The 8,636-nt window shown below is 29.8% G+C and overlaps 1 non-coding gene and 1 pseudogene across 1 annotated transcript; one reads left to right on the top strand and one right to left on the bottom strand.

Annotated features, from left to right (window-relative positions):
- The first annotated feature begins 322 nt into the window (after positions 1 to 322).
- On the top strand, positions 323 to 1,556 carry LOC148212464 (arogenate dehydratase 3 pseudogene; annotated as a pseudogene).
- A 4,995-nt stretch (positions 1,557 to 6,551) lies between these two features.
- TRNAL-AAG (transfer RNA leucine (anticodon AAG)) lies at positions 6,552 to 6,632 on the bottom strand. Its single transcript has one exon. It is a non-coding gene; the product is annotated as a tRNA-Leu (tRNA).
- Between the last annotated feature and the right edge of the window lie 2,004 nt (positions 6,633 to 8,636).

Raw genomic sequence — 8,636 nt, 5'->3', positions numbered from 1 at the left:
TTTGTGACTCGATAAGTCATATTTACTTTAAAGAATTATGTTTATAAAGTATCTATAATATTAAAGAAGAATGAAATCTAATATACTATTATATTTTTTAATTAGTAAATTTTAATTTATCTCAACTGTAATTGACATAATTGACATATCTAAGGTTACGAGTTGGATCCATGTATTAAAAATTTATAGTTACTTAGCTCAGCTGGGCAGATTAATTTTTAAAATGTATAGTTTTAATCGTAACAACCATCTCAGATAATGAATGTGATTTAGCCATAAAAAATAATAATAAATTAACCGTATTAAACAAAATTTTACCTTAAATTAAATGGTTCGGTAATTTCCCTGAATAAAAAGAGCCATCTCTGTGACTGTTCTTCCCTGCCAAACCAGGTTGTATCCCAAGAGCAGCAAATCGAGCGCTCCGCCGTCGCCTCCGTCGTCATTTTCTGGCCGCCGCCGTGAACAGAAACCCTCGCACACAGAGCTTGACCACTCTCCCGCTCCAATGGACGGTCCGAAGCCTCACGTCGCTTACCAAGGCGTTCCCGGCGCCTATTCCGAAGCCGCCGCCGGCAAAGCCTATCCTAACTGCGAAACCGTCCCCTGCGCTGAATTCGAGGCGGCGTTTGAATCGGTGGAGGATCACATCGCCGATCGAGCAGTTCTCCCCGTCGAAAACTCCCTCGGCGGATCGATTCATCGGAACTACGATCTCCTCCTCCGCCATAACCTCCACATAATCGGCGAGGTGCAAATACCGGTTCACCATTGCCTCTTGGCCTTACCAGGCGTCCGCCAAGAATCGGTAACCCGAGTCATCTCTCATCCCCAAGCCCTAGCTCAGTGCGAGCAATCGCTCACCAAACTCGGCCTCAACGCCGCGCGTGAGGCCGTCAGCGACACCGCCGGCGCGGCGGAGCAAATAGCCCTCAACAAGCTCCGCGACACGGCCGCGATCGCGAGCGCACGCGCCGCCGAGCTCTACGGCCTCGAGATCCTCGCGGACGAATCCAGGACGATTCGAGAAACGTGACGCGATTCGTGGTGCTGGCGCGAGATCCATATCCAGATCTGGTCGATCCAGATCGGGCGTTCAAGACGAGCATCGCGTTCGCGCTGGAGAAAGGCACGACGGCGCTGTTCGAGGTGCTGGCGGCGTTCGCGGCGAGGAACATTAGGTTGACGAAGATCGAGACGAGGCCGCACCGGAGCTGTCCGATCCGTCTGGTGGCGGCGGTGAAGCGGTTTGAGTACATGTTCTACGCGGACTTCGAGGCGTCAATGGCGGATTTGAGAGCTCAAGAGGCCATGGCGGAGTTGCAGGAATGCACTTCCTTTTTCAGGGTTTTGGGCAGCTATCCTATGGACATTCCGCCATCCTCTCCAAACTAAAACCATAACTTATTTTTTTAATAAATGTTGTGTGGATTTGAATTACGATCTCATATGATTTGAATGGCTTCCTTCTTGTTCAAATTCATTGAATTACAAATATTTTCACATGTAAAATACTTTGTCCTTAAATGTTTGATAAATTTGTAGTATTTTTTTAAGATTAATTTGTCTTTAATAAATTTCAAAAAATACTTAAACTCTTTTAAGTGTAAGGACCAACCTTATTATAATGAGTTGTAAAATTGATAAGGGATAAAGCTTATAAATTTAACCATCCATTATTTTATAAAAGATATTTTTGTTTTTGCATTTCTCTCTTATGGTAAGGATAATGTTCCTTCTTGCTAGCGAGGAACCAAGTTTTATCCATTTTCAAAGGTGATGAGGACAAAATTTGGTTTCACATCGAGGAATTAGTCTTTCCTTATTTTTTGAAAAAATATTTATTTTTTCATTTATTTATCTTATTGTTAAATATTTAATGGTGATGGGTACGAGATGCTTATTATAGTTAATGAGTCTAAGTATTTTTTTTTTATTTGATATCTAATAGGTCATTCCTTTAAAAAGCTTTGTTGATTTTGTCTAATAGAAAGTAATTCTACATCAATTATTTCTTCGTTCAACTTGCTATATCTTTTCTTCTTCTTTCTTTTCTTTTTTTTCTTCCGTTCAAAGTGAAGGTGGGAGATTTGAACTCATGACCTTTTGTTCAAAAGCAAGTACTAATTATCGTAGTTAACTGTTAATTCATGTTGGCGATCAACCCCTATCGATTAACTTGATGTAGCCTTCTTTGTTTGACAAGAATCATTCCTCCCACGGAGTAATTTAACGGGCAATGAGAAAATTTTCATTTTCCCTTGGATTGTAATCCAAAACTGAAAAACGGCTATTTTTGTGAAAGTAGGTATGTAGCATCAAATGTACTAAAAAAAACGTATGTAGCATAAAATGTGACTTATAGGCATAAATTTGTATAATATGAGTTTACGTCTTGATGTTCATACAAATTTAGATATTAAAGTTTGTAAAAGTAGGCAAATAAATAATATTAATAAAAACGAACATAGTTTAGTAATTAAGATATTTCTATTCTAATGATAGGTTATAATTTCCAATCCCTAAACAACCCCTCCAATTATTCTCGGAAAGCCCAGTAATATTCTCTATATATATTCCATAAAATTATAAAAAGTAACTTAGATTTATTGTTTTAAAATGAAATAAAATACCCAAGTGTTTTTTTTAATGTAGAACCGATTAGGGTTATTTCTCAAAATTTAAAACTAAAGAAAAATGTTCATCTCATTAAAAATGTTAAAATATTTTAGCTTTGTTTGTCCTACTTTTAAAATGTTCATTTTAGTTCATTTGTTTTCAATTTTTGTTCATTTTAATTATTTCATTTGTTTTCAATTTTTATCTATTTTAATTAGTCCCTATAATTTTTAAATATTCATTTCGGTCCTTGTACTTTAAAAAAGTAGCTATTGTAGTCTTTATTTTCAAACTTTTCACACAAATTATACACAACAAAAATCACTTAAATATAGAGTCATGATTACATTTCAATAAATACACTCATTATTGAGGTAGTATACGTTGAAATTGTTAGAGGGATCAAAACAAATATTTTAAAAATACAGAGACTAAAATCAACTAAAATTCAAAATATAGAGACCAAGATTAATCTTTTAAAAATAAATAGATCAAAATAAACTAAAAATACATCAACCAAAATAGTTTTAACCTTTGAAAAAACATAATCATTAGCTTGGGTCCTTGGTTTACAGTGCGTGGAAAATTATTTGAGAAAATATATATTTATCTCTGAAAATATACAAATCAATTATTTCCGTTTCAATTTCTTATTTTTTAAGTAAAATTAAAAATGTGTTTAACAACTTTTTCTTGCTTCTTAAATTTTTTTAAGAAACATAAACATAATTAATAATTATTTCTTGTTTTTCAGTCTCTAAAATTCTAAGTTAAAATGTAAATTTTTTATATGAAAATTTATTCTTTTAAGTTAAATATTCAAATTTTTTTATGTTATATTTATTTTTTATATTTATTATGAGTTTGATAAGTCAACAATGGTAAGATAATATTTTTATGTTTTCAAAAAAAAAAATTGAAAATTAGAACAAGAAATATAAAACTTTGATCCGCTGTTATAAAAATTTCTACACAATTTTAAAAATACAAAATGGGAAGGTCTCCCTTGGAAATTTCCTTGAGCTTTTAGGACAACCTTCCAAAGAGGTTTGGTTTACATTTTTTTAAGTCATATCTTCTACTAATCAATGGTTGTAAAATAATAATAATAATAATAAATATCAAAATAGTTACTTTTCGAAAGTTGAATAATCGAAATAGATTTTAAAATTTATGAATCATAATAAAATTATTTTAAATATTGAGAGACCAAAATAAAACATCTTTACCAGTTAAGAGATCAAAATGAGATTTTAAATTAAAAAAATAATTATAAATATAATAAAAAGTAAAATGCTCAGGTTTCAGTTTTCCTACCTTAATAATACTAGTTTTAATTTAATCTTTATTCTTTTAAAATCTTAATTATCGTCCTTATCCTTCGTTTTCTTTTTTTTTCCGATCATTTTCGTTCCTAATTTAATTAGAGTTTATAGACATCCATGCCGTTAGTAAAGTGTAACAATAATTCAAAAAATTTATTTATAACAGTGACATATCAACTCAACATTTTATTCCAGTAACATCTGAATTTCGATCAGGTGAGACTTGAGAGGAGGGTTACAGTATGAGAAGTGCAATTCTGATGCTCAAGTGAGTAAATGTTTGAGCTATTTGTGTGATGACGAACAATCAAATTCGCGTTCATGTGCATGCAATTTATCTCTTAATTTATAGGCATAGATAGGTTAGTCCCATTTGTTGACCACTTACCACAACCGCAAGATTCAAGGCATCATACATTATGAATTATATATATATATATATATATATCATTTACAGAACAATGAATAAATCCAATAATAGTTTTTGTGGGAAAACAAACATAGTGATTCTTTCCGGAAAAAAGGTATATAAAATATAGAATCCAAAAAGAATGATATTTGTCCACAAACTAAATGGAAAGAAAATGGGTTAATAGAGAGAAATTCATGGCATCAATTCTTTATTTTATTAAGAAAATATATTATCTTAATTAAAAAAATTTTGAAATTTGAAGTTACAAAAAAAAATTATTTGAAACTTTTAAATTTTAATTATTAATAATATATTTACCTTAATGAAAATCAAATTATTAAGAAAGTATAAACTAAAATCTCAATAAATAGGGTAGGAGAATCATAAATGATGATATTTGGTAATAAAAATTCCTTTTAAAACTTGAAATCTAAAAGTATAAATAATGTCTGTTAAAAAAAAATTATAAATAATGACAAATTTAGACATTTATGAAACATGAATTCTAAAAAAAATACTCTTTTAAGGAGAATTTTTGTAAGAGAGTTTTAATCAATATCTCTCGTATTTAAATTGCAATCTTGATAAATAAAATTTCAAAAGAAAAATTTTATCTTGATAAATAAAATTTGAAAATAAAAAATTTTTTTTTTCGAAGATTTAAACTCACAACCTTTAAATCGAAACATTGTAAACAATATTAATCAGATGGGCTATACTCAAATTGATATAAAAAAAAAGTAAAAATTAAATAACAAGGATCATATAATGATATCTTGAATATGATAAATAGTAAGGGTTTTACGCCACATATTTTATTTACATTATTAACTAGCCCTCTATTCTTATTTTGTTAATATGGTTACAAATAATAACTATGAGTTTCAATCTTGAACTATATAGGTCTATCAGGCCTCAACTATTAAATTATGTTCGAGTTCCTAATAATAAATATTTGAGCAAAATACATTTTTAGTTCATGAGGTTTGAGGTAGGTGTCTACTTAGTTCCTGAAGTTTCAAAATGTATACTTTTGGTCCCTCAGATTTGAGGTAAGTGTCTAATTTAGTCCCTGAAGTTTTAAACTGAACACTTTTGGTCCCTGAAGTTTGAGAAATAATTATAAATGATCCCTAATTTTTTTTACTGTTATTAACCAATATTAAAATGACGTGGCAAATTGCAATTAAATTGTTTATTGTAGTTCCTGATGTGACAAATTATATTATTAAATAATATATGTCCGCTATGAATGACGGACGGTGACAGTAAAGACGTGGTGGTCGCCGGAAAAGGGTAGGAGAAGAGGGAGAAAGAGATGAGGAGAAGAGAGAGTACCATCACCTACACATATATTATTTAATTAATATAATTTGACACGTCATTTTAATATGAGTTAATTAACAGTAAAAAAAATTGGGATCATTTAGAACTATTTCTCAAATTTCAGGGACCAACAGTATTCATTTGAAAACTTCAGGGACCAAGTTGACACCTAATTTAAATCTTAAAGACCAAGTTCATTTTGAAACTTTAGGGACCAAGTAGACAACTACAAAAATTATTCATTTTGAAACTTCAGGGACCAAATAGACACCTCTCAGTGACCAAAAATGTATTTTGCCCTAAATATTTTTTTTATACTACAAATGTTGTAAAATATCTTCTAGTCTAATAAATAATACTGCTTAATTTTAAAATGAAATAATAGCAGAAATAATAGTGAAAAAAGAAATAATAATAAAAATTAGATGTTTTTATTAATGGTGAAGTTTCATAACTCGTAAGTACCCCATAATTCTATTTTCTTGTTAAATTATCTTTATATGTAAATAGTTTAATATATTCCCCCTTATAACAAATAGTAAACAAAATAAATTATTGATTTTTATGTTCATATCTTTTATGTTATTAAACTATTTTCATTTGAAAAACTTCTAAAATTTTAGAATTTTGATCATTCGATAGTAAACAAAACAAAAAAAAAAATTATATTAAAAAATATATAAAATTTAAAATAAAGGAAATTTATATAATAATGAAAAGTATTTGAAAATAAAAATAAATAAATATAATCAAGTTTTTAGAACGAAAATGGGCCGTACAAAGTACATGGGCCATTGGGCCTTCAACCCAATAGGAAGAGATGGAAATTACTAAACCAATAAAGAAAATAGAAATTGAAAAAATTAATATGTTGAGAGTGGGATTTGAACCCACGCCCTTTCGGACCAGAACCTTAATCTGGCGCCTTAGACCAACTCGGCCATCTCAACTTTGTTTTATAAATTAATTATTATTATTTATATATAAAATTAAAATTAAAAATTTTTAGTGCTTTTTATTTTATTTTTATTTTAGTGTTAAAAATAGGATTTCAACCATACTCTCGATCAAAACATTAAAACATTAATGTAACATCTTAAACCAATTCAATCATCTCAACTTTGATATTATGAATACATATTAAAATAGTAAAATATATACAACGGGTATGTATATTTGAGATTATTATTATTTTTAGATAACAATAATTACTAACTTATTGATAGATATGGTAAGTTACTCTATGATATGATGAATTACTAAGTTTCTTTATCAAAATTTTTTTTATTTTGATAACAATTTATTTTTCAAAAATTAAATCATAAACTTTCTAGATGTGTAATCTCATACATATTTAAGTTAAAAATTAAAGAAAATTGACTTCATAGATTATTCATTATTTTTAACCATCAATTTTACATTAATACGATCATATTTTTATATATTTATAAATACAAAATTTTTACTTTTATCTTTTATTTTGAGTTATTCTCTTTTATCTTTAATAAATATGCGGATTGTAATTGGTTAATGTTGGCGCACAGGCTTAAACAGGGAGGAGAAACTGGGGGCATTAGGGTCCAGAAACTTTTTCCTTTGCCCCAGAAGGCCGTTACTGAGCAGGAGACGACGTCGTTTTTACCGTGTTGTAAGCTAATTTGATGATAATTAGCATAGCGGAGACTGTATAGCAGAGGGGATGATTTATTAATTTTCATTTTTCAATTTTTCTTAGTAATAGAAATCCTTCCATTGTTGGGGGTAAAAATATGACCTACTACGTGATGAGATAAGAATATATCATATTATATGATCGGATAGTCAAACATATATTAAATTCATCACCGTCCATAGGTAAAAGTGAATGTAGGTCGTTCTAGTGGTCGGTCTATCAAGTTCGATCAGAGTGGTACCAAATAGGTCGGCCAAACTGAAGATAGCTTCTAGATATAATTAATTAGAAACCACTCAACAACCTTAGTAATCAACTAATGACTGTCTCATAATAGAAAGATTTGCTCTCCTGACCCCTCTACATACATCATGACTCCACTGAGTCATGTATGCGCAATTCTATCTGAAATTGACTTAGATATTTGGACATTGGACTAACCTCAACGTCTAGTAGCTATATTTCAAAAAAGCATCTAGCCTTAAAAATAAAAATAAAAAGATAACATTTTCTAATAGAGCTATCTTTTTATTTTTGTACAACATGTGGGGATGGGGATCGAACTCACAATTTTTTAGTTTGAGATATATGTCAATTATTGTTGAGCTATGCCCGCTGTGACCTAATAGAGTTATCTTTATCCACTTGCTACTCTCATGACGCTAATATTCGGTCATAGCCATGTTTGAGAAATCCTAGTTTTTTTCTTGGAAAATAAATTATATTGTTCGAAAAATTGTCGTATTTACTTAAGAACTTTGTTCTTTTATCATAAGAATCGTGATAACAATACTACTTTTCAATGTCTTTGATATATTTATTCACTCAAAATGAAAGAGGAGAGTCATCTGTGTAAAGTGAGAACCAAATAAATGCTTATTAGAGAGTTGGTCTTTAAAAAGTTTTTTATGAATTATTAATAGGAAATAATATGTAATTAAATGCTTCAGCAAACCTAGTTATTTTATCAAGACAAAAATCTTCAACAAGTTTAGTTATTTATTTAGTTAAGCAAGGCTGCTTTTCAAACTCGTTTTTATAGGTAGGTATGTACTGATTCGCTCGTATTTTCACTTAAAATAGGAGTGTTATATATATAAAGTAAGAAACCATGCTACATTTGATTGTCGAAAAAACAAATAAGATATCAATTCCTAGGTTGATGGCTACGGCGTGTATTTTATTTACAATATCAATCTTCTCATTTTTCTTCTTGCTTAATAAATATTATTCTATGTAAGCTTGCTTGATCATAGTTCAGTTGGTTTAGGTATATATTCCC

Source organism: Momordica charantia (assembly GCF_013281855.1).
Source record: "Momordica charantia cultivar OHB3-1 chromosome 3 unlocalized genomic scaffold, Mcharantia_2.0 BLBB01000003.1, whole genome shotgun sequence".
NCBI classification, from domain to species: domain Eukaryota; kingdom Viridiplantae; phylum Streptophyta; class Magnoliopsida; order Cucurbitales; family Cucurbitaceae; genus Momordica; species Momordica charantia.
Note: the sequence above shows the minus strand (reverse complement) of the source record. Positions and strands in the feature narration are given on the sequence as shown.